The following is a 27646-nucleotide window of genomic DNA, read 5'->3' as shown; positions in this document are numbered from 1 at the left end:
GGTTAGGATATACTACCCAGGAATGGATAGTAATGAATAAGTATGCCTACCACACCAATCCTAAAATTATTTCAGGTTAATAGGCAGTGTTGTTTCCCATCCTTGCCTTTCAAAACTTGTTGATGATACTGCATGTTCCTTGCTCATGGAGAAAAACAATACAAAAGGAATGTGTTGATCTCAACATATACAGCAGTGCTCAATGAGGAAACAATGCCATATTACCTGTGCACTGTCTCCTTCATATTCCATGAATAGGATTATTTTTCTATTCCTTACAGCAACTCAGTGTTAGAATCTGATAGTCATAGACAGACACCTAGATAAAGTATAGTCCACATAAACCAAAGCTAAAAAGTAGTTATAAAGATGATATTACATTGTTCATTTGAGGCATCTGTCTCTAGGTAAGGCAATAGCCAGGCCTACAATTTCTTATCCTTCCCCCACTGATCTTTCTCAAAGTTTTATTCACTCTAAATTCTACATCCCTCCAGTCTATTTTCCCTCTTCAGTTCTACTTCTGCCATTCCAGGTTCATCATCATCTTGGAACTGATCTCACTGCTCTCTTAGCTGCTCTCTTACTTTTAGAGTATCATTTTCAAAATGACAAGCTGTCCCTTTTTTTTTTTTTTTTTGGCAAGCATGTGTCTCGCAGACCTCCATCATCACAGGTGGGCAGGTGGGCTTGTTAAAATGCAGATTGTTTTAGAAGTGGAATGGAGCTCTACTTTGGGAAATATTGAATCTCTAAGAGTAGGAATCCACACTTCTTAACTTTTGCCGTATATACTCAGCAACATCCCTGTACACTGAATGTTGGTAATCATGACCTTAAAGATTCAACCACCAAAGGTAACTCCCGCCTCTTCTACCATGTTCACGTGGCGCCACATTGCTCCACTCACTGACTTTCCTGCCCTACCTAATAGATCTGGAGAAAATGTGATAGAACTGGTGGGCAGAGCAGCTGCTTATTTCTCCAGGTTTCCTGTGGAATCTTAAGCCAGGAATCTCATGGGTGATATTTGTTTCCTTGATGTTGGAGAAGACATTTTCCTCCTACAAATGCAGGCAATGATCTATCCACCTTCACGCTTGCACACAGTGTCCAATATGTGGGTGAAAGCTGGTGCATGTAGAGGCTGAGTCATGAGCTGTGTCCTGCACAGCTGCACTCCACCCTCATATTCAGCAGGAAGACATAAGCTTCATCAAAATACACTGTCAAAAAAGCAGGGGCCGGGCAGGAATGATGCTAATGACTGACTCAATAAATATTTACTGAATGAATGAATGATGGAAAGAAGTCATCAATCAATAAGCGAAAAAATGCATTCATAGTCCAGAGTATGGGAATGAATTGAGTACTTGGAAAGGCATTTTTGTTATGCATAGGCACGATTCTTGACAGAATAATGCAACCCATCTGCATGTCAGTTTGCTGTTTGGGAAAGAAATTCTGGAAAAGGATGAATATAAGAAATCGTATGAATTAGACTCCCTTTCAGTAACTATTCTCTTCTCAATTCCATTATAAACCCAAACAAATAATATCTTCTAGTTTATTCATTATTCCTATCATGAAAAGTATGACATGGCTCCCACATAACAGTGTCCCTACATTATTGTTTGGGACAGGCAGAACATTTTTAGGAGTGCATGGGATTGTGGGTGTGAGTCTGTGGTGTGGGGAGCCGAGTGGATCATGAAGGCTTGGAAAAAGTCATGCATTCAAGCTCAAAAAGCAAATTGCACCTATTTCAGCAAATTGGAAATTGATGGTGTGTAAATCTGAAAGCCTAGCAGGGGCTATTATTTCCATCCAGGCTATTATTAACTGGTAATATTTTTGCTAGTAAACATTCAGTTGCCCATAGCAACACAAGTCATGTCATATAGACACAAGGGCTCCTTGGCTGTGCCAGAGAAGTAGATGGTGTTTTAAATGAATTTTAGAAAATTCAGAGACCTGCCAAATATAATACTTTTGAAATATTAAGCTGAATCTTTACTCGAGATAGAGGGTAGGAGAGAATTTTGATGAAAGGGAGAATGATGGATTTTCATAGTCCCTACTTCTGCTATACTGTAACTAGTTTCTCTTTGGTTATAAAAAGAAAGTGTGTTTACTCTTATCTAGTCTTAACACCCTAATGTGTTAAGAATAGGGTGACATCCCATATTCTTTCTCGATTAGTCATTTAGAATGTCTTCTATTGCTTCTAAATTCTGTAGCTTCAGTTTCTCCACTATTTCTCTCAAACACTACTTTTATTTTTATTTTATTATTATTTTTGTGGAACTTGAACTCAGGGTTTGGGTTCTGTCCCTAAGCTTTTGTGCTCAAGGCTAGTGCTCTACCATTTTGCGCCACAGCACCACTTCCAGTTGTTTGTTGGTTAATTAGAGTTAAGAGACTCATGGACTTTTCTACTGGGACTGGATTTGAATCTCAGTTCTCAGATCTTAGGCCCCTGAGTAGCTATGATTACAGATGTGAGCCACCACCTACCAGCTGTAAAAAAAAAAATTGTACTGATATGCTGCATTGAAGTCAAGAAATATGGAGGACCCCATGTGATACACAGCTACGCCAGAAGTTGGGACAGAAAGACGGGAGTTTAAGGCTAGACTGGAAAAATGTAGACGATTCTATCTCAAAAACAGAGGTGGTCATGCACCCCAAGCCATTCAGGAAGAGGAAACAACACAATCATTGTCCAAAGCCAATTTGGGCAAAAGGACAAGACCTTATTTGAAAAACAAACTCAAAACAAAAGGACTGACAGAGTGTTTCTAGAACACTGACAGACAGAGATAGAGATAGAGACAGAAAACAAATGTCCAACCCTTCAAGATTATAGATTAATAAACTATTCCAAAGTGGGTACAGCTATGTAACTACCACACAGTAAAGAAACAAAATATGAGAGTATTCTAAGTACCTTTATGTTTGTGAATGAAACCATTCCAAATTAATTTCCTTCATATGTAAAATTCCTACAAATTGATTTTTATATTATATACTTACTGTCTCGTTTTAATCATCAACAGTGCCGTCAGTAGAAGAGTCTGTGTTGTTGAGTAACATAGAATACAGTGCACTTCATACTACAGTAATTATAAAATACCACAAATTGGGTGGTTAGACAACAGCAACAAAAATATGTTTCTCACATATCTGGAAACTTAAAGCCTGAGATTAAGGTGTCAGTAGATTGGTTTCCTCCTGAGGCTATGAGCAAGAATGTATTCCAGGCCTTTCTTTTGGTTTCTAGTGATTTTCTAGAAATTTTGGATATTCCTTGACTAATAGATATACCTCAGTTCCTAGTCTTCATGCATGATGGCCAGTCTGCATCATTGCAGTTTCCAAATGGTACTAGTTCTTTAAATAAGAACATCAGTCATCTCAGATTATAACCTACCTCCATGATAAGAGGAATTAATTTTCACTGATTATATCTAAAGTGAATTTATTTCCAAATAAAATCAGTTTCTGCAATGCTGAGAGTTAGGGCTTCAACATATAAATTTGTAAGGTGAAACAATTCAAGTCATGACACATACTATAATGTATATCATTGTACAAATATTTATCATAAATTACCAATTCATTCCACAATTGATGGATACTTAGTTATTCCTTAAAAGAGTAATGAGCAAGAAGGTTGTCTTTAGTGTTGCTCATTCTCTCATCCAGGACTATTTACTACGTACATTTGTCATGCTTTAAAGAACTTTGTCTCTGACATCTTGTTTAAGCTGCTTAACAATTAATAACACATTTCATGCTTGATATTTGTAAGTTACTATCTTGCTCAAGCTTCCAAAAGTTTAATCATTAAAATTAACTGGCTGAAAATCTAAAATTGAGCTGCTGGGGGTATATGTAACTTTTGGGCAAAACTTGGTATGATAGTTTTTCCCAAATTGAACAATACATTCTTAGAGTTTTATTGCACAGTCTCACCCAGATATAACATGTCAATAGATGCCATAAAATATAATGATAATATATGTTTGTCATGTTAATGCTGCACATACACACATTCATATATACACACATTCATGCACACACAAATATCCATCCACCTTAATATTAATATCTTGGAATAACAAAAAATTATTTTGCAAGACTGACAACAGTCAGCTGAAAGATAGCAAATCCAGGCTAGACTCCACTTCAGCAATAGCACTTGCTCAGTTCAGCTCAATATATGTTTGTTCTCTATTATTGATGATCTTCTTGTGTCCCCTTCCTGTGGTTGTACCTGCACTATCTCTGTATCTTATCTGAGGTACATTGGAAACCGTGTATACTGGTATTAGAACTAGGAAATTGAAAGGGAATACCAAAATCGAGAGACACAGGGTAAAAAAGACAAACGACTACAAAAGCAATACTTGCAAAACTGTTTGGTGTAAATGAACTGAACAACTCTCGGGGGGAAAAGGGAAACGGGGAGTGGGGAGGGGGAAAGTGGGAGGTGGTAACAAACAGTACAAGAAATGTATCCAATGACTAAGGTATGAAACTGTAACTTCTCTGCACATGTTTGACAATAAAAATTTTAAAAAAATACATATGTTTGTTCTATGACCCTGAGTTCAAAGGTAAGTAAATGTGTGCAAATATATTTCTGCTTGCTTTTCATCTCCCAACATCTCATTGGCTGAAGTAGGTCACGTGGTCAAGTAAACATAAATGAAGTAGGAAACATACTCCTACATGGAGATGATAAAAATGAATATTTTCTGGGAAATAAGGTTATATCTGAGAGGATGAAAAGAAGCTTCTGCAATTAGGTGACATTGAGAAGAGAAGGCAAAGAGCTGGTTTTATTTCTCTTTCAAGTGATGATTGTTTTTCAGATCAGCTAAGGATTTTCAGAGTGGATAGCCTCTAATCTATGGTCAGTCTGTGAAGACAATTATAACAAATACATTGGCTGGTTTAAATAACAAAAAATAATGTTCTTAAAATTTGAGAGTCAATACGTTCAATTTCTTCTGAGACCTATCTCCTTAATTTGCAAATGACTCCCTTCTGTCTCTGTCTTCACAAGTTCTGTCTCTGTACTTGTCTGTGTCCTAAAATTTTGTTATAAGAACGTCAGTCGTGGGGCTGGGAATGTGGCCTAGTGGAAAGAGTGCTTGCCTTGTATACATGAAGCCCTGGGTTTGATTCCTCAACGCCACATATATAGGAAAGGCCAGAAGTGGAGCTGTGGCTCAAGTGGTAGAGTGTTAGCCTTGAGCAAAAAGAAGCCAGGGACAGTGCTCAGGCCCTGAGTCCAAGCTCCAGGACTGGCCAAAAAAAAAAAAAAAAAAAGAACGTCAGTCATATTGGATTAGGCCTCATGAATATTCTGTGGTGCTAGAGTTTAGCATTTCCCGGTAAGAACCTGAAAATACATACTTCTGACCACACAGTGGCAAAGAGCAAAGACTCTATAATCAGAGGTGGCATTGTATCCTATGGCTTATAATCTAGGTGCCCACCTTCTCCACTTTCCAGGCAACAATTTTCCCATCTATTAAAAAAAAAAAAAAAAAAAAAAAAAAAAAAGATCAACCAGGCCCTGGTGGCTCACACCTGTAACTACTCAGGAGGCTGAGACCTGAGGGTCATTTTTTTTTTTTTTTTTTTTTTTTGCCAGTCGTGGGCCTTGGACTCAGGGCCTGAGCACTGTCCCTGGCTTCTTCCTGCTCAAGGCTAGCACTCTGCCACCTGAGCCACAGCGCCGCTTCTGGCCGTTTTCTGTATATGTGGTGCTGGGGAATCGAACCCAGGGCCTCGTGTGTCCGAGGCAGGCACTCTTGCCGCTAGGCTATATCCCCAGCCCCCTGAGGGTCATTTTTGAAAGCTATCTTAGATAGGAAAATCTGTGAAACACATCTCCAATTAATCACCAAACAGGCTGAAGTAGAGCTGTGAGTAAAGTGATATAGTTCCAGCCTTGAGAAAGCTCAGAGAGAGTGCTTAGCCCCGGAATTCAAGCTCCAGGGCTGGCATGCATGCACACACACACACACACACACACACACACACACACGCGCGCGCACACGCACACATACACATAGAGAGAGAAAGAAAGAGAGAGATCATTCATGTATGGAAAATCACAATAAAACAAATTTGCAAAACCAATACATACAAATAAAATTTTGTCTACTAAAACATAAAATTAGAGATCATAGTATCTTCCCCCACAGATTGCTATGCAATGGCTTTTAGAAGTAAGCAAGATCATTCACATAAAAACATTATACTGACAGAATAATAAAATTCACAAATAATTATTGTTGTCATTATTATTTTCCTGCCAGATAACTTCAACAAGACACAGTCTATGTCAAACATGAAGGGGAAAAAAGCATAAGAAACATTACAAATTTTAAAGAACTATAATATAAAAATCAACTTTAAGGTAACATAAAAATCACATGGTACAATAGAAAAATATATAGCATAGTTTGGAGAACAGGATCAACTCCAAAATATATTACTCCTTGTTTTTGTGACATCTACTTAGTCTTTCCTTGCAAAGCTCTTCTCAACTAGAAGTACATATTATTGTGTTGATTTTTCAGCTAAAGGATCTGGGGCACATGGAAATCTCATGATGAAGCTGTCAAGTTGGAGTCCATGGCTGATAAACTACTAGAATCCACTCTTTTCCTCTAAGTGTGGCTCATAGATCTAAATTGAACTGCCTTCACTCCTTTCTTTGCTTTGATGGCTATACACAACTTGACTGGAAAGTGACACTATATAATTTCACAGTGACTACAGGGCCCTGAAGATCATTTTTAAGTAAATGTTTTGAAACCAAAGATAATCATTATTATACAGCCATAACCCTTTTCCATGCCATATTCTCCACCAAGAATTTCACTAAGCTAAAGTTACACTGCAGAGTCTCAGTAGCTGGAATTTGGCTTGGCTTTGCGTTTCTTGGACTACGAAGTCTGCTGGGCTAACTGGAGATAAATGACCGCTGTCTGACCTCTGGGGTAGCCTCTGTCCAGGTCACTGAAGAACTATGTATAGCAAGCTTCTCAGTGCTCTCAACATGACTGCTGGCATGTGTAATGCACTACAATGAATCAGAACAGAAGCCTTCCATGGTAAGAAATTGAAAAGGGGGACGTCTTGTTCAAAAGCTCTGAAATAACATTCAGTGTCACAAAAAATCTCCTCTCTTCTGGGAAACTCTATAATTGTTTGTGACATTATCTCTGGGAACACCTCCAGGAACAAGGGTCCACCCCTCTACGGTGTCTATCGTTACCTAACAACTCCTGAGGGAAGCTCGTAATTTTGGCCTTCTGTCATTTTCTATTGACAAATACAGTAACAAATTACAGTACCAAACAGCTAATTCTACCTTGTGTTATGAATCTTTTCAAATGGATGAACGTAAGTGACATTATACACCATGATAACAAAGTCATAATTTCCTTGTGGCATACACACACACACACCTGAATCTAAACTATCTTTAGGGACACACACATAAAAATATTCCTCAAAAATTTTAATCTAACATACATAAAAGCCAGATATTTGCCTCTAAATAGTAATATGAGTGGTCCATCACTTAACAAAAAGATATTGATGGATTTTCTTAAATAACTATTTAAACACTTGGATTATGATTACAAGAAAATTACTAAAGTATAAATAGAATTCCAAAGACAATATAAAATAGCATATTATATAAAGGTAACATAGTATAAACTATAATATAGAAATGATTTCATAATAAGCTGATTGATCTGATGTAAATGTTAACTTCTAGTGTGCATTATCAATAAACAGTGTTTTGATGACAAAGAATTGTTAGTCCCCTTTTTTAAGCATGCTTTCCTGAATGATATATCTAAATGATGAAATTTATAACTATTAGAAAAAAATATTTTATAGTTCATTCAATGTCTTGGTTTTATCCATTAAATGTTACAGACTTAATGTTTAAATATTTAAAATATGATAAAATGAGGCCATGATAAATGATTAGTTGACAGTACCTAAATCTTGAGGTTTTAATCATTGCAAAGAATGAGAAATGTAATTTTATGATATCGTTTGTTTATACTTACTAATTTGCCTTTTCAAACGTGAAATTCCATCTCACTTGCAAAGTTTTTAGGCTTCATAATTTTGTTGTTTTCTTTCTCTCTCATTCTCTTTTCAGGGCAGTGGTTTATGTAGACACAGAAAAGAGAGCCATTTCATATCTACATTTCCAAACAAACTTGTCATCTGACTTCATAAGAACTCTCATCAGTATGCACTAGTCATTCCTTCCGTGCAAACAAGTTCTTCAAATGATCTGAGCTGTTCTTTCTGCAGATTCAGTAGCTAAATTGAGAATAACTTCTTTTTCAAGAAACTCGTGATGTCTGTCATTAGCTTCTGGACACCGATAACACTAAGAGATTAGCCTTTCCTGAAGAGGGAAGGAAAAATGAGTATATCTTGTTTATAGCAGAAAAAAAAATAAAAAGCATCATTTCATACAGAACGAAAAAGGAGTATACATATGCTTTGCTAACTTGAATCTGATGGAACTTGCCTTGAGAATTCTAGCCAAATCGTGAAACACTGATAATCAAGAGAATCAAAAACAACAAGTTAGATTTTATCCTTCACATGGATGTGTTTTTTGGTGTGTGTTTTCTTCACAAGGGCAAACCAGCCTGCAGATTCTTCCATCTGAAGCCTGCCTTGGCACAGGGTTGCTGCTACTGAATTCCAGATGAACTCCTTAGGTGGGATTTTTTTGGATTAGCTGGGTGGAAATTCGATCTCAAGCTGCCCCTGCCTTCCTGTGAAGTCTTGAAATCTTAATCTCTGTACCTGCTTTCTCAGCACGGGCATTATGTGTTGGAGGACAGAGGTCAGAGGTCATATGGAAGCCAAGAGGACAAAAGAAGAAATACAAGAAATAATTTTTAATGTAGAGAATGGTCATGTAGATTGCCTGACTATCTCATCAAGTCTACATGGACTTCACACTTCACTCAAAATAAAGCAAAAGAGTTCCTTGAAAGTTTCATCATAAATAGCAAATGACAAACTATTTGAATAAATATACGTAATGATTTGAACCTTACAGAACACATACATGGATTGAAATACTCCAATTTGTCCCATTAATATGGGAAATTTTATGTTTTCCTTTATCAGTTAAAAGCAAATTTAATTTTAATTTTAATTTATAAAAAAGAAGTAGCCAAGATTTTTATGAGTAGATGTAGAGAAAAAGAGGGAAGAAGAGAGAGAGACAGAGACAGAGACAAAGAGAAAGAGAGGGAGAGATTCCATATGGTTGTAGTTTTTATTTAAACTTAGGCTCTGAATAAGATATAGAATCATCTTCTACATATTTTGCTACATAAAGTAAACAGATTTTCTTTAAAATTACTTGCAATCAGCTTGGAAGTAAAAGGGTATGAGAAAGTTATTTAAATCAGATTGTTATCCTTAATATGACTCAGAATCTGGTTTCCAACCCTGACCAGGCATAACAATCTCATCTAGAACTTTTGAAAACTACAAAGCTTTGGCTCCACATCTAAACTACTTAATCAGAATTTCTGCAACAATTCATAAAGTTCTACAGGTGATCCTAGTACACAGGTAAATTGGATAAAAATAAATATAATTTAGAACTAAGTGATTATGATTGTTTGGGAAGAAGAAGATTTAATCACTGACTACAATTTTTCCTTGTTCATTTCTTTTAAAGCATTAACTCGACAAAATCCAAATTCACCACTTACTGAGTATGTATTGGATAATTGTAATGGCATTTTGTGGCTTAACATGGTCCCAAATGTAATTCTGCATTTCAAATGCCTTCTGGAGGATTAAGCTAATCCTCAGAGCCTTTACTGTTTAAAATACTTGCCAGTGGCTCAAGGTTTTTTACCACTGCACCTTTGAGTTTGTGTCAGATAATCTTTGCTATGAGGGCTGCCCACTTCACTGCAGCAAATACACTAGCACCTCTGACCTCTACTGACACCACACCCACTGAAACAACCACAACTTTTTCTATCATTGTTAGCTGTCAGCTCCAACTGCAAGCCACTGGTATTTTTTTTGAAAGGAAGAATCAGCTGTAAGTGAATAATTGAATTTAAAAATTGAATTACATTCCTTTACGTGACTTGGGTCTCCCAGATCATAGAGAGACCATCCTGATGATTTGCTCTGGCATCAAGGGGAGTGAGTTCTCTCTGTTACAACCACCATCTTGGGCCTTCCAGCTCACATTTGTATTCTTTTTTTTTTAATTTTTATTATCAAACTGATGTACATAGAGGTTACAGTTTCATACGTTAGGCATTGGATACATTTCTTGTACTGTTTGTTACCTCATCCCTCACTCCCCCCTCCCCACTCCCCCTTCCCTCCCATGAGTTGTTCAGTTGGTGTACACCAAACAGTTTTGCAAGTATTGCTTTTGTAGTTGTTTGTCTTTTTTTACCCTGTGTCTCTCGATTTTGGTATTCCCTTTCAATTTCCTAGTTCTCATACCAGTATACACGGTTTCCAATATACTCATATAAGATACAGAGATAGTGCAGGCACAACCACAGGAAGGGGATACAAGAAGATCATCAATAATAGACTGTCCCTGGATTCTGCCACTATCATTATTGCTCTTGCCCACCATTTCTAGGACTACTAGACAGAAACTGGGAAGCCCCTTCTCATCCCATAGACCTCTCTTCACCTACCCTATGTCAATTCCATTTCAGAGAATTAATGGACCACCACAGTTTTGTGGACCACCAAAGAGAGTTAATCATCTTATTCTGAGGCCCTTTACATTCAATTAGTTATCATTATGGTTAGCATTTACCATGTTCTTCCCCAGTCATCCAGTACATTGAGGTATTTCTTTTTGCCATTTTAAGCAGATACAATGTGGAACAATAAGCCACTTGTAGCTCTGGATATACATTATAAATGTAGACTAAATGCATATTTATATACATGTATTTACATATACATATATATATTCTTAAAAGGCAAGCTGACACATAAGCCCATTCTGGGACTCAAATGACCTCCAAAAACTAGTAAAAGAAATAAAAGATAAAATTTTGAATATATAAAATTTTAAATATAAAATACTAAATTTATAAGTGTACAAATAAGAGTAGTTATGTTAAATTGGAAAATCAAGTTTTCCACAGCAGGAAGCTGATATAGTTGGACTTGAGCATAAAGAAATCATTCTCTAAGGTGAATGAAAAACACCATTTCCACCACTAACAGCAACCCCTCATCTCCCCACAAAACCATCCATATTTTCTTATAACATGAGCAAACTGGATTCCATATTCTTATTCTTATTTTTATTCCAAAGACTGATAGGAATAGGTAAAGTTTTGAGTTCACAAATGTCTTCTTTATCATTATTTCTACTAATACAAGATGTGGCAAAGGCAGACAGCAATTTACCCAAAATAAACAACTTATTGAGAATTCTCAGACTAACGTGTAGAGATGTTGATTCTGAACATAGTGTACTTTACAATGCAGCCTGGTAGCTTCCTGTCTTTGGTTGACAAGAAATAGTGTACAAATGTTTTAGATTCTAAGATAATCAAAGCAGAGAGCCATCTTTTTCCTGTACCAGTCCTGAGACTTGAACTCAGGGCTGGGTAAGGTTCTTGAGCCTTTTTGCTCAAGGGTAACACTCTACCACTTGCGCCACAGCTCCATGTCCAGCATTTTGTAGTTAATTGAAGTTAAGAGTCTCAGACACTTTGTTACCTCGGCTTTCAACCACCATCCTCAGATCTCAGCCTCCTGAAAAGCTATGATCACAGGTATGAGCCACCAATGCCAGGAAGAAAACCACCTTTTAATTCTTGTTAATGTTTCCTCTTTAGTACAAATCAGAGCAAACAACAAGGACCAATGGTAGAAACTACATCCTTGTAAGAGGACCAAGCCTTGTTGTTGATTTGTGCAAAAAAATTCATTTTCTTTTTTGTAGGCACCACTTTCCTGTGTCAGATCTCTGGTTTGACCTTTTGTTCATTCTGGGTTGCTTTATTTTCTTTCCTCTCACAAAAAGTCTGTGTTGGAATGGGAATTTGTTTGCCATAAAGCCTAAGAATTGACACCCTGGGCTCTCCTAACCTCTTTCTCCCAAGGTTAAATATAATGCCCAGTCATGAACAATGCGTTCAGTTTTCTATTACGTTCCAGTGAACACAATGAGCACCACTCATTTTCTTCTATCCTTATGTTTTCCAAAACTCTATATAAAAAGGGGCGGTATAAAAACCCCTTTCCCTTTCACATAAATCAGCTTTCCTGGAGTTTCCAAATGTTTCCACTGAAAATAGTCTACTAATAAGCAGTTAATATTCTGACTTCATCATCTTTTCATAAATATTTCCAAAATCCTGTCTAATGAATAGAAAATATTTTCTAAATGTATTAATTGGAAACAGGAACCCTCCCCCCCACCAACGTCTACTCATCCCTGTGTACAGAAACATCTAGATCATAATCTCATGTAATTCTGACACAAAAATTTCTAGCAATACAAGTGATAACTGCTTCATGTTAGCTACTACTAGAAAAATACTGGGGCAAAATACTATTTGCTGTCACATTTTATTATTTGGATATTATTCTCGTTCTTTCACTTCTGCCTATCTGTGGAAACTTAGATGCAGGTAAAAGATGATAGATGGCATAACTTCACAAAAAGAAATTCTCTAACAAGATTCTCAGTAGGATGAGTAGAAAACCTGGAGTGGAAGGAGAGAGAATGTGAAAGAAGTACATAATTATTCATCTCAGTAGTAGGGGCAAAATCATTGTAGCTATACCTCAGCTCAGACTGGCTTAGCAAAAATCAAAATGAGCAACACAAACGAAAACTAATTCTAGAAGTTTTTCTTCTTGTTAGTATTTGAATATAATATGGATTTCCCTTTCTACAAAGTTTCTTTGAGATTGTACAAGACTGTCTCTGCTTCTCTAAGAGAATTTCATGTGTATCTGCCACCATTGCTACTAGGGCTTCTTCCTTTACCTACATATCCAAATGTTTGCAAAATATCAAGAGCTCAGACATCCAAACTGGGATAATACTTAATTAAGCTAAGCAAATGTAATAAGCACCTGAAATTCCTAAGTATGAGACACTTTATGCCTATTAAAAATGTGTGTATTTGGGCACTGATGGCTCACACCTGTAATCCTAGTTACTAAGGAGGCTGAGATCTCAGGATCATGACTCAAAGTCAGCCCTAGCAGGAAAGTCTGTCAAACTCTTATCTCCAATTACACACACACACACACACACACACACACACACACACACACACACACACACCAGAAATAGAACTGTGGCTCAAGTGGTAAAGCATTTGAGCACAAAAGCTCAGGGACTGCAACCAGGCTTTGATTTCAAAGCCCTAGGATTGGCACCATACAGTACAAACAAATAAACAAAAATAGGTGTAACAACTGAATACAATAGTGAAATAGAATGATTTAAAACTGAAAGATACATGAGAATGCAGATAGGGATTTTATATCTTAGTTAACTCTACCTGAGCATTTGCTTCCTTCTATGTATTTCCTAAAACCAAGAGTAATTGTTGGGCTAAATAATGAATAACATTAAATACATATATTTTGTAATGTTTCCCTATAGTACTATTTTGCCCCAAAATTTGTTGTGTCTTCTGTCTTTTTCCTGTCCTCATTTGCTTATCTTTTAATCTATTTTGTTATTTAAGAGATTTAAAGATTATTTAGTTCAAAAGATGTGAATAGTTACCAAACCCATGTCTTTATCATTTGGGAATCAAAATAATAGATCAGGAAAATGCTAGTTTTGCAAAGCTGGCTCTATTTTGCAATCAGAGATATGATTACTGTCTCTAACCTTACAGTTCATAAAGATGAAATGTACTTTAAGGGCTGTGAGTGTGGCTTACTGATAGAGTGCTTGCCTAGCATGTATGAAGCCCTGGGTTCAATTCCTTAGCACCACATAAACAGAAAAAAGCCAGAAGTGGCACTGTGGCTCAAGTCGTAAAATGCTTTCCTTGAGCAAAAAGAAGCAAGGGACAGTGTTCAAGTCCTGAGTTCAAGACCCAGGATTGGCATAAAAAATGTGCTTCAAAGATATTCATAATGTTTACACTTTTGCACAATATCTACCCATAATATCATCTACATTGCATTATCATTTAACCTTGTTAGTAAGCCCCAAGCCAATAGCTTGTTAGAATGAGACTTATGATCCTTGAATCAACCTTTTTCACTGATTCTATTTTTAGAACAAGTTACGTAGTCTCTGGTGTGTCCAATGAGGGTGAATGTGATGAAATGTATACAACCTTACAAGCAAGAGAGAGGCCCATTAGGCAAATTGTGCTTCTAATCTGTAAAGGCATTACATCATAAGCCACTTAGAGGAAAGGGTAGAGTTTCCTCTTGCATTCATTACAGCATGAAAAGTAACATTCAGATGGTAGAGTGCACAGAATGGAATTGTACCTCTCAGGTACAAGTATATTTCCATGCTAAACTGCGCCTTCTATGTTAAAAAAGACCAACAGTATATTTTCTCTGTATCAACACGAATAAATGACTGGAAACTTCTGAGCTCATTGGTAAAATATCTAGAACTCCCAATGTGGAAATAAAAACAGTCAAGGCAGTGCATAAAGTACAGCAAAGAAGACAACTTTACTTAAGAAAACGCTATAAGTAGATTTTTAACATGAATCTAGAAATCATCCTATTACTATAAAAAGCCACGTGGAGCATATTTCTTAAAGAGCACTCAATGACTTAACTTGATGACTTCTCTCCCCACCAGCCTATTATCAAGAAACTTCCAGAATTTGTATACTTGATTAAACATTAAGACACTTGAAATTTATACTTTAATGTAATTTTGTGACTTGAAATTATGCCCAAGATAAAACTTTCCTTTTCTTACAATTTTTCAATTTAAAAAGAGCGAGAAGTCAATGGTGAAAAAGTCATTCAAAGGTAAGAGGATATTAGACTGTATTTTGGTCTTCCAAATCATCTCTTTGCACCTGCCTCAGTTTTTGTCATCATAAATGTGGTATCCTACAAATCCTTCCTTATTTTACAAATTCCTTGAGAGTAAATTGTAATGCTGCACTTGTAAACAGAAAGCTGAGCTAGATTACTGTAATGTGATGACTAGATGAGAGAATTTGACATAATTTATCCTGGATAAGGGAAACATCATCTGAATAAAATCCATGTCCACAAATATTTCAAGATGAAATTAGTAGAACTGACTAGAAAAATTCAGTGTTAACACACACACACACAACACAACACACACACACACCAATAGAAATACAGGGAAAAAATAGATTTGAGCTTACTGAAGAAAAAGGAAGACATTCCTAACAAAGCTTTTTTTTTTTTTTTTTTTTTGCATGGTAAAGCAAATTTATTTTGTGGAGCACATGCAATCTTTGGTCTCCCATAGTTTCTTGGTGGGTGTGAGTTTTAAACAGTACATCCTCCTTTTTAAAAAACTCTAAGTGATGGAACCTGAAAACATATTGATATGGTACCTGTACTGCATGCACTTTGGCAGAAAGAGCTCCAACTCCTGGATTTTTTTTTTTCTAACAAAGCTTTTGAAACATGAGCTCTCCTGCAAGAGAAATGTCCAAACATGTAGTAAGACATTCTAATGGAGATGCTGAGGAAGAAATTCACACATCAATATGTCAAGTCAGCCACAGAACCTCAACTGTTTCTGGTAGACTTATGAATCTTATCTTTCTACTTAACATGCTGAGATCAGAGGATTGCAATTCAAAGCCAGCCCAGGCAGGAAAGTCCGTGAGACTCTTATATCACATAAACTACTCAGAAAAGGTTAGAAGTGGTGCAGTGGCTCAAGTAGTAGAACGTCAGCCTTGAGAAAAAAAAAAAAAAACTTGCTTCAAAAGTAAACTAAATGATGAAAATAATTTATTACAATTATTATGGAATAAACAAGACAGTTAATTAAATATATTATATAAAGTCTAACTCAAGCCCTATGCCTTTTTTTTACTCAACAAAGAATAAGTGCTTGTTTTGCTATGAGTCACCTAGACTATTTCTTCAATGCTCTCTATCTTTGCTGTATGGAAAGCCCTTAGGTATGCATGAACACAATGTTAAGAATTAGAAAATGTTCAATGGAAACTTTGGCAGTATCCAGGCTTTGCCTTGGAAGTCTAACTGCCTTTTAACTCTTCACTATCAAATTCAAAGCATACCAAATACTCCCTAGAAAGCATAAAATTCTACTCAATAAGTGTGTTGGGGTGTATGTTCTATAGTCTTCTTGCTAGAGTTAAGTTTTTGGAATGAACTGGACATAAAGATAAGCATCCGATAGCATGAGCTGTAGGACAAATTGGTTTTTAATCTGATTCTCTCCCCCCAAAACATATACAATCCATATAAAATTGTCTCTGATAGCCCCCAGAGCCCTTTTGCCAAGACATTTCATGAGTAAACATTAGCTCTCTAAAAACCACCAACTAAATTATAATGTTAACTTTGTAGTACTAGAGCTTAAACCTAGGACCTCAACAATGCTAGTCATGGCCCCACCACACAAGCCATGCCACAGTATCATTTCTTAAATCAGCATTTAATTATAATTAAAATGTCACTCACTGAGACCCATTGGTGTTCAAATATTATACCAGAGACAGAAACTCATGAAATCTTATGTTCTTGAAATGTTCAAAAAGACCCATTCTAGCACAAAAATAGCACTGTTTCATTCCTTCTGTTCTTTTATTTTTGCCACTAGAACCTACTAAAATAATTATCTGGGCTATAAATCATTTCAACGAAAAGGAAAATTTCAGAAATAAAAAATTATAATTAACTGGCTGGAAATCATACCAAGCAGGAACTTCATCCTAAAATTTGGAACTTATGTTACTTGTGTGTGATTCAAATCAGAAAATACTTAATTTGTTGCAACAAAATGTAGTCCAGATGAAAGCAAAAAACTAAACTTTCACCTCTATTCTCATAGCTCAAATGACCATGGGAGCACAGAATATCTAAGCTCAACTGAAACTTAAGAGCAGGAAATAGCACTTGTGCCTAATACTTTAGACCCGTTGTTTCTTTGGATTCTTTAAAACTAGGGGAAGGAAAAGGAAATGGAAGAGTGAAAGTGGTATTCAGATATGGGAGTAATAAAGCTACTCTGAAAGAAAAGATTGAGGAGGAGCTTAGGTAGCTAATAGTTCTCAAATGTGCCTCACTGACCATTTATCTAGATCCCATCACAAAAGACTTCTATGTCAAGTTAGCTGAGAAAGGTGACACTTTTAGTGTCACCATTTGGTGACTTTCTGGGCTTTACTTCCTCAGCACCACATATATAAGGAAAAAAAAAGTCCGAAGTGGAGCTGTGGCTCAAGTGGGTAGAGTGCTAGCCTTGGGCAAAAAGAAGCCAGGGTCAGTGTTCAGGCCAAGTTCAAGCCCCAGAACTGGCACACACACAAAAAAGGTAACTTGAAAAGGAAAAGGAAGAAAGGATAGTTGTTTAAAAATTAAGAAGTGAATTTGATACAAGCATATCAAACTATATGTTGTAAATGTTACCATAAACTCTTTTGCACAATTAATTTAAGCTAACTAGCTATTTTTTTAAATAAACTTTCGAAAATAAAATATTGTTAAATTTAGTTTTCATGGAATGGTTATTTTTTAAAAAAAACTTATTTTGTACATCTTTTAAACTATTTGAATCAGCATTTTCCTGTAAAAGAATCTTCTTTTTCACACCAGACTCTCATTCTTTTGTTACCATCCTGGTAACAAAGCTATTTTGAAATTGCTGTTGAAAATAAAAATCTTTAGGTCCTGATGTCTAAGGCCTCCTCCTATTGGACATGCAGCATTAAACTTGCTTTGCATCACATGGCTATTTACTGCCAAACCCCAAGACCAAAACTTGAATTTTCCCTTTTAAGGTAGTGTTCCGTTCACCAAAGCACACACAACAAAACACACTGCATTCACTTGTGTGTTTGTTTGGGAGGGTTTTTTGTGTGTGTTTTTTTTTTAAAGGAAGTGCCTGCACGAATGACCCGTTCAGTGCAACCTAAGCTATTCCATCATCAGGTTTACAGTCTTAAGTTTCCTTTTCTTCAGGACAAGGTGTGAGCAACCACTGCCTGGGAAATGAGCCAGAGGCCAGCAGCGAGTCGCTGTAGGTGTGAGGAAGCTGCCCCCTGCTGGCGTGCAGAGATGGGGAGCCCATCCCAGGGGCGCAATGATGATAGGGGTACATGCGAGGAGGAAAATGCTTTGCCATCTGCCACAACTGGAAATGGTTTTCCAGCTGCAATCACATCCACGTTTACAGCTCGTAACTGCGCTCAGCATCCGGCTACTCCAGGACGGCCCTGGGGTGTATCTGTTACAGGTTAGATGATCTTTAGCGAGAAATCTGGGAGCCATGTTCCCTGACTCTCACCCACGTCAGACCTCCAGGCCTGGTGGTTAGTGTTTGTGGCTTACCAGATAAGGTTACAGCAGGGATCGGAGAGGTGTCTGTGATTCAGTTTAAGGCCAACGCAATTGCTACAACATTAAGCAAGGAAAGGCTTTGCTTTGCAAAGGAAATAGCCCCACCAGCTTGCAATGCTGACTTTATTTTGTCCAATCTTTAAAAAGAAAAAGAAAAACCACTCCCAGTAAATCATCTTCCTAATGGAAATGACAGAATTATTCCTCCAGGAGGATTGTACAAACCATATGCCTCTCTCAAGGGAAGCAGGAAGGAAGCAGAAAGAAATAGCTACTCCACTGAGCAAAACCCAGGACTCACTGGGAATCTTCCTCTGTACCTCTGAGGTCATTTCTAATAATTTTTTAAGCCACGGTCTTCATAGAAAATATAGAATGCTTCTCAGTATGTTGTTCAGAAATAAATGGGAAAGAAAAAGAAAACTGACTCTGTGGTAAGAGGTACTTAATTTTTTTTTTCCTTGAGAAATATTGACTCCTTACTTGGGCCCAAACATTAATTGGGAGCAGAATAATAGCTCACACCCCAGCTTCCACCATTTTGTTATCTGGGTGCTTTTCCCCTGAGCCATTCTGTGGCAGTCAAATCCATCTTGAAATCTAGGAAGGAATTAAGCAGAGATTGGCTGCCTGCCAGGCTTCAGTGACTCATACAAGGCTGGCCTGTGTAATCCTGAGGCAAAGCACTGTGCCACTCTTCACTGCCTCTAAACCCACTGTGAGTGGGGATGGAGTTATCTATGCTTATCTTCTCACCAACTGCCCCCTCCCAATTATCCTAGTTTAATCTAAAGCCAATGCCTGTACCTTGAAAGACAGCTGTACTGAACTGCTGTCTTCCCTCAACTGCCATGTAATAAATCTCCATTCTCACCCTTCACCATTTCCCTTTATTTGGCATATAGGGGAAGGGGATAGACTTGCTCTGGGATCTGAAACTCCAATTTCAGCTAATTACAAGAGGAAAAAAAATCATCACATCTATTGGGTGGAAAACAGAGAGTGTTTTAAATTCTAGGAAACGGAAACCTGAGTTTGTTGTTGCTTGCTGCTGCTGATGTTCATTTTTGCGTTTGGACCTTTTGTCTTTTGAGGGGAAGCAAAGATGGGTGCAGAAAGGGAAGGAGGAAGGGTGCACAAACGCAATCATGCTATACACCAGGTGGAAAATGAACTCTGTAACTTTTGGGCAGAGATAGGAGGGGGAAACTGGGGGAAAGCAAAAGAAGGGGTGACATTGTGACAAAAGAGAACTGTACCCTTTACCTGACTTATGAAATGGTAACTCCTCTGTATACCTTAATAATATATTACAATAAAATCCTATTTTTTAAGATAATGGTTAAATCACAATCAGATACCTTTGTAATAATAATACCTCTGCAGTAATATCACCAAAAACCAAATGTAAATAAACTGATAGCTGCAGTAGATTTGGACAGGATTGTGCTTTTACTTTTCTATACTATACTTTTATAATATAATTATAAGGTGCCTGTTACTTATGGCCACTTATTCTGCACTATATAATCTATGCTATATATCTTATACTATTTAAAGGTTTGGATTATGTAATATAACTATCTACAAGATACAAATTCAGAATTAATCATTCACAGATTTCTTCTTCATCTGCTGCATTATTTTTATAACAATCTGTAATGAACTTCCTGTATGGTGTTTGGCAAAGAAATTTCAGCTCATTCTTTTCTAAATGAATCAGTTACAATTCAAGGTTTCTTTTCCAATCAAAACGTCAGGAAGTGCCACTCCCAAACTCACTTCTGATTTCTGAGAAATTCTTGCCCAGGCCACCAGGAAGTTCAAGGTTTAGCTTTTAAAAAGAACTTCAGTAAAGCTGGCTGGAACTTCTTGAGTGAGGGGGAAAAAGTACCCTCTGACTAAAGCACAGTCCATGAGAAATAGGTCACCTTTTTATCCAAGTCATCCTTAGCATTTGGCCAGGCGCTGATAACTTTTCACAAGATTAAAATTCCTATTTGTTTCATTTTCTGGCATGGTGGTAAAGTGATCTGAGGTACTGGCCCAAAAATCATAATAGAGTTTTATTGTTATTGTTACAGAAAATGAATAAATTAGAGGAAACTTTTTTGTTTTTTGGTGTTTTTTTTTTAACATTCACAGTGAATAGCTTTCTTCAAGGGGAAAGAACATAACAACTTCTTGTACATTCTTTTTAGACTCAACTCTTTCAAAGAAAATTGCCTTGATAAATCCAAAGATTCCTAGGACCATTTCAGGAGTCTATAATATTCTCCCCATTTCACCTAAAAAATGTTTCACAAAGCCAAATTTCTAAAACAATATATATTTAACAAACAAAAATAAGGAGAACTTCTGTTCTATTAAAACAGACATCACACACACTTGGAAAATGTAAAACAATTACATTTTCTCATTCTTTGTGGAAAATATGTTTCTCATAGAAATATGTGATTCATTTAAAAATACATGTATGTATTTTCTTTGTCAGTTATTGTAATTTTATTGTTGTGATATATTTTAGTTTCTCTCTTTTAATTTCTAATATGGAAAATATAGACAGATATAATCAGCCTAAATAATATCCCTTTGGGATCCTCAAGCTTCTAAAAATATAAGGGCCCTGAAATTGGAGAATGTTAAATTCCCTTCTACTTAAGCTTCATGTAAAATATCTGTGCAAGGGATACAACCTGTAACAATTTCACACAACCCCCAGAGACATCTCTTCAAAGCTCTCTTCCATCATTATTGTCATTAGAAATTATTTGGAAGACTATTCAGAAAGCAAGTGCATCACTTTGCCTCAAAAAAAAAAATTGGCTCTTATTCTAGGGGTACCTCAAAATTCTAACTCTGGAGGAGAATCTCTCATTGCCTGACCATCTTTGCCACAGCTTCCCTCAAAGCTATGAGAACCCAAAAACAAAAGAGGAACAATGTGTGCTCTTGACATCTGTGTTTTCATCTTTCTCCTTTTATTCTAGTTACCTTTTTTCCAAAACCCCTAGAAAACTGATGCCTGGATTTTCCCTTTCTGAAGAGCAAAAGCCACACAATGCTAGAACTGATCTTGCTTGACAAGGGCTCCATGTTCCAAAATTTACTGCCTTTATCTCCTCCTAGGTCCTTGCCTTTATCTCATCTTAGTGTCTGATAGAATTCTAAAAGTAATTCCAAAATAATAATAGTGTCTACATAATTCAAGTGAATGGCCAGGATGTAAACAAGTTAGCTTGAACAACTGTTTTCATAATGAGTTCAATAACAGACATTTTAAGGATCCTTAAAACGTATATCTGATATTGACGCCCTGAGTTCCTCAGTACAGCAACACAAGAAGTCTTTGAAGCCAGGTGTGACCATTTAGGCCTGTAATTCCAGATACTTGGGAGATGGAAATAGGAGGATCATGGTTCCAGACTAGCTTGGGCAAAATTGGCTGAAGACTCTATCTGGAAAACAAACTTAATAACAAAAGGCCTGGATACATAGCTCAAGTGGTAGGAAACTTGGCTTTGAGGTTCTTTGTTCAATCTTCAGTATTGAAAAAGAAAAATGAAAATCTTGATCACATGTTTTCACCTCCTAAATAGTCAAAGCAAGACACAGACTCATCTTAGATTCAGAGACATAGACCCCTGTCTTGAGAATAGACTGTTAGTGGTGTTTGCGTGCACATCATCACAATTCACAACTTTCCTATGTAAAAAAGAATTCATCTTAGACATATACTCATTATTACCAATGAGGGAAACCATGGAATCTATGTTTCTTTGAGTCTGGCTCACTTCACTTAATATGCCTGCTGTCACTGTATTTGATTTTGGTACCCTGTATGTACATTTATCTGAATTAGGAAAGGGAAGGGAACTTCAAAATGGTGATACAAAGGATAAAGGGCAAACCAGTTGCAACAGCAATACTCACAAGACAAAATGTTGGAAAGTAACTGTATAACTCCGTGGGTGGGGACTGGGAGGGAGGGAAGGTAGGAGAAAAATGAGGGAAAGGGGTAACAAATATGACAAGAAATGTACTCATTACCATATGTATGTAACTGTAACCCCTCTATACATCACCTTGATAATAAAATTAAATTTTAATAAAAGAAAAGAATTCATCTGCCTCCTACTCCAAAATGTTCTCTGTCCTGATTGCCAAGTGTTAATGAGTGCCCTTGGGAGAATTGTACCCTTAATTAGAGAGAAAAAGAGGCTTCAATCTATATTGGAGCTTGTAGGAAGACTTCAAAGGGGTGAGGAACAAAGGATGAGATAGCTTGCAGCTACATGATGTAGTTCATGTGAGAGGGAAGGTTATAAACTTGGGAAGGTTATAAAATGGATAAAGAAGGCTATGAGGTGAGGGTAGTTTATAGACTCTTACATTTATCCCATTTGATGAGATTAATCACCTCTTTAGTGACTACTCCCCTTCCGTATCCCTTTGGTTTTAATCCAAGGGAGTGACAGTTTCCAGTAAAATAATTTTTGGCAACCACCTTCTTGAAAAAAAAAAAAGCTAACACAAAGGTCAACACCTGTCTTTCAAAAAGTCAACTGCACAAACTATAACAAGCATTACAGATGTTTATTATGCCACCAGCATCTGCTGCTCAGGATGTACAATTGCAGCTTCAAGCAATTTTTGTTCACTGGTTTGTGAAATTCAATATTTCATAACACATTTTAGGTGGACGATGTAGTGAGAAAATTTTATATTCCTCAATTCAGTATGAATATACATGAAGAATAAAAGACAAAGGAATAAAAGTACAGTAAGATTGGTAAGAGTTATTCAAGTTTTCCTTTTCTGATAATGTGGTATTGAAGTCTCCAACTAGAGCAATGAATTCATATTTTTGGCAATTCTGTTTGATTTCATAAATTTTGAGGTTCTTAGGCACTGACTAAAGGGTTATTAAGTCTCTTTGGAGTGTTGATCCCTCTAACATTATGTAATAGTTTCCCCATAATTTGTATTACTCCAGTGTCTGCTTTGTCTGAAATTAATATAACTACTCCAGCCTTCTTTTTTTTCTTGCCAGTCCTGGAGCTTGAACTCTGGGCCTGGGTGCTGTCCCTGAGCTTCACTTTGCTCAAGGCTAGTGTCCTATCTCCTGAGCCACAGTGCCACTTTCTGCTTTTCTGAGAAGTTTATTGGAGTTAAGAGTCTCACAGACTTTCCTACCTAGGCTGGACTCAAACCATACTCCTCAGATCTTAGCCTCCTGACTAGCTATTAGTAGCCTGAACTCAGGCTATATTCTCAGGCTGTTATAATAAAACAAAATAGGTAGGGCAGTTAAACAACAGATTTTTTTCATAGTTCTAGAGGCTAGAAGTCTAATTACGTTGCTAGTGTAAACTATTTTTTTTTTATTTTTTTTTATTTTTTATTTTTTTGGCCAGTCCTGGGCCTTGGACTCAGGGCCTGAGCACTGTCCCTGGCTTCCTTTTGCTCAAGGCTAGCACTCTGCCACTTGAGCCACAGCGCCACTTCTGGCCGTTTTCTGTATATGTGGTGCTGGGGAATTGAACCCAGGGCCTCATGTATACGAAGCAAGCTCTCTTGCCACTAGGCCATATCCCCAGCCCTAGTGTAAACTATTTACATGACTCCATAGCCATATTTTAAAAAGATGTATTCAAAGAAGACTAACTTCAATTTGTTTCTCTTCCACTTTCTAATGTAACTTTTAAAATATTTTATGATTTACTTTGCTTTTTGAAAAACAAGCATGTATACTTATCTATAGCCTCCAATTTATGTAGTATGTTCTTCCCCCCCACTTTCTCTCCCAGGGAGCCCCCACCACACCCTGGGGCAGTACACTGTACCACTTGAGCAACCCCACCAATTCCTAAAAGTGTGGATAGGCTCTCACTTGTTTCCTAAACTGGCCTGAATTGCACTCCTATTTGTGTCTCATTTGGTCACTAGGATGGCAGGCACATATCACCAAACAGCTATTAAGTGGTGTGGAATCTCAAACTTTTATGCAGGCCTGGCTTTGAACAGCAATCCCCCTCTCTCACCTCCCAAATGGTTAAGATTGTAAGCTTAAATCCCTCCACCCAAACTGATTCCTTCCCTTTTTAGCATATATATGTTTGTTGCTCTAAGGTAATATAAAGTCTAGAGTAGTATATTATTAGTTACTATTAATTTTCTCCAGAGCAATTTGAATATAACAGATATAATTCACATATCTTTTGGTCATGGATTTTTTACGACAAGAAAATGTATTCTCCCTCCCACCTTTCTCTGTATACTTCATTTTGTATAAAATATTATCTTTTGTTTTGGGATAGTAATGACATGGTAAATACAATCATATTCTGTATTTTATATATCATTTCTCTATTCTATTCCAATTTTTATGTATGTATTGCACCTACATTACGTGAGTATATAGGTAAGTTATATATAGTTTATGGTTATATATATAGTTTATTGTCTATTTTTTAAAACAAGTATATACACTTACCTATACTGTCCAATTTATGTAGCATGTTCTACATGCTTGATTTCTTCCCACTGCTCTCTCTCTCTGGCAGTTCTAGGCATTGATCTAAACTGTATATTTGTGTTTGTGTTGCTGCTGTATTTTCTCTAGTTTCTACAGGTATGTATTTTTTGGTCATGACCAGTTTGAACTTACTCTCTGGTAGATTTGTCATAAAGGTTCATGCCAACATCACAATGTCCTGTGCTCTTACATTGTCAGAGCAGCAGTTTGGGTACTGCTTTCAGGTTTTAAAGCCATACTAGATGGATGAAAGTTTTAAAATCACATTCATACTTCCTTGACTATCATAATTAGGTTAATCTACTGCTTTCTGTCATAAACCATTGACCCAAGAAACTTTGATAACTTGCTTTTATTTACATAATTGACTAACTTGATCTGTGAGATTAGGTGTTCAAATAAATTTTTCTTGGCTATACCAGTTTATTTTTATTATAACAGTTTCCTACTGCTACATGTAAATTATCATAAACACTAATATAAGAACAAATGTTATATCTGTCAGAATCCCAAGATCAGAATTCCTAACACAGGATGGCTGGATCCTATCCCAGAGCCTCCCTAAGGAACCCATGGTGGCTACAATATTTTACACAGCCTGAACTTTTCTTCCAAGCTCAGTGATTCTTGGCACAAAGACTAAGACCAGGTTTTCCGGTTGTCTATCCACTGGTGGCCACTCTCAGATTGGCATGGAGAGAACACCAATTATCCCTGCCACGGAGATCATGCATGGAATTGGGCCAGAACTCCAACACAGATGTCCTATGAAAATAATTCCAGGGATGCACAAAAATAATTCTATCCCTCTTTGGGATTTTTATAGTGATAAAATTCAAAACACTTGAATTACAAATTCTCCAAAAGTCATCACTCATACTTGAGGGTTTGTATTTATCAGAATTGCATAATAATGTTACATTATTTCTCTGGCTAAAATTTGAAGGCCATATGTGGCATGTAGGAGACAGATGACAGATTATAACACCTTTATAATCAAATTGTCTCATAGGGAGGCTGGTTTTTGTTTTATTAAAATGAGGAGACTAGTCAACACTTGTGTTTGGGAAAGACTCATTCAAAGCTCATCCAAAGCTGTAACTTTGGACAGAGCCAACATTTTTCCTCAATTCCAGGACCACTGTAAATGAGGGCATAGGGATAGCCAGGGTGTCAAAGTTCTTCACCAGAGACCATAACTCCAAGTATTTTAAACTATTGTGAACAAATGCTACAAATCTCCACAGAACCCATTTATAATCTCAGTAATGTATGCACAAAACAATGACTACCAAATGTAGAATTTAGATGACACTTGCTTTCTGATGACCATTTAAAGTGAATCAAAACAACAGGTTGATGGATTGTTTTTTGTTGTTGTTGTTGTTGTTTTTCTTTTTAAAGAACTTTTATTTTTCTCAGACTCCTACTAAGCTATTTACTCTCAATTTATAAAAGATAAATTAAAAATTGTGTGCATAACTGTTAAAGTGATGAGCAAACAATTAAATTAAATAAGAAGCTTTACACTTAATCCCTTGAAAATGCATTATTTGGATTATTGAGAGGATGTTATGGTAGAATCATTTAGCTACAACTGTGACCATTTATAAAGTTCCCTGGAAAACTCTTGTGGATATTACTGGGCAGACTAATCTGTAATTTTATGAAGTAAACATGATGGATTGTTTTTTTCTTCAGCCTACTTAAGCTAAAAAGTAAGAAAACTTACTTACTTAGACTGGTACAGATTTTATAATTGTCAACAATAAGTTATATGAATAATAGGAAAGAAAATAAATCAAGATGGTGACATCATATCTGTAGAAAACAGCAAAAATCAGTTGGCAACCAAAGTAGCAGACAGACAAGAGGAATTAGAAAACTGGAATGACAGTGCTCTTGTAAATAAATAGGGAAATTCCAACTTTTACTTTCGTATAAGAATGAGTTATACCTGGGTGAGAATTTCCAAAGTGTAGTCATGAATAAATTTCTGATATGAAATGAAGATTTTGAAGGCTACCGAAGTCTAGGAACCATGAGCCTAATATTGCAGAAGATTCCTTATCTCAAAAGAGATGTAAGCTCAACTTCCTTGATTTGCTAATTACTGTGTCTTAACCTGTTATATAAAACTACTTAGTTGAGCTTACTAGTTTGAAAACTATGGTCAACCAATTCAGTCCAGATCGGCTCATAAGTAACTCATTTGTGCAAGTTAATGGAATTCATCATGGTAGGGATTTTATCATCAATGATGAATTCAACTTAATATGAAAAAAGGTGAAAACATAGATTCCTAATGTGGTCTAGTAGACTATGGTTTCAAAATAACATTGAAACACTGATAGTCAATGGGAAAGACCAGTGGCGGAAGAAATGGTTGAAATTTTGAGAAAAATTTAGTTTTAGATGGCTCATATTCTCAATGTGTTTATACTGATCATTTTTAACAGAAATTTCTATTTCCATTGTGGTTACTAACCCATC

The sequence above is a fragment of the Perognathus longimembris genome, chromosome 5 (genome assembly GCF_023159225.1).
Source record: "Perognathus longimembris pacificus isolate PPM17 chromosome 5, ASM2315922v1, whole genome shotgun sequence".
In the NCBI taxonomy this organism is placed as follows: Eukaryota; Metazoa; Chordata; class Mammalia; order Rodentia; family Heteromyidae; genus Perognathus; species Perognathus longimembris.
The sequence above is the reverse complement of the archived record's forward strand: the minus strand, read 5'-3'. Positions refer to the sequence as shown.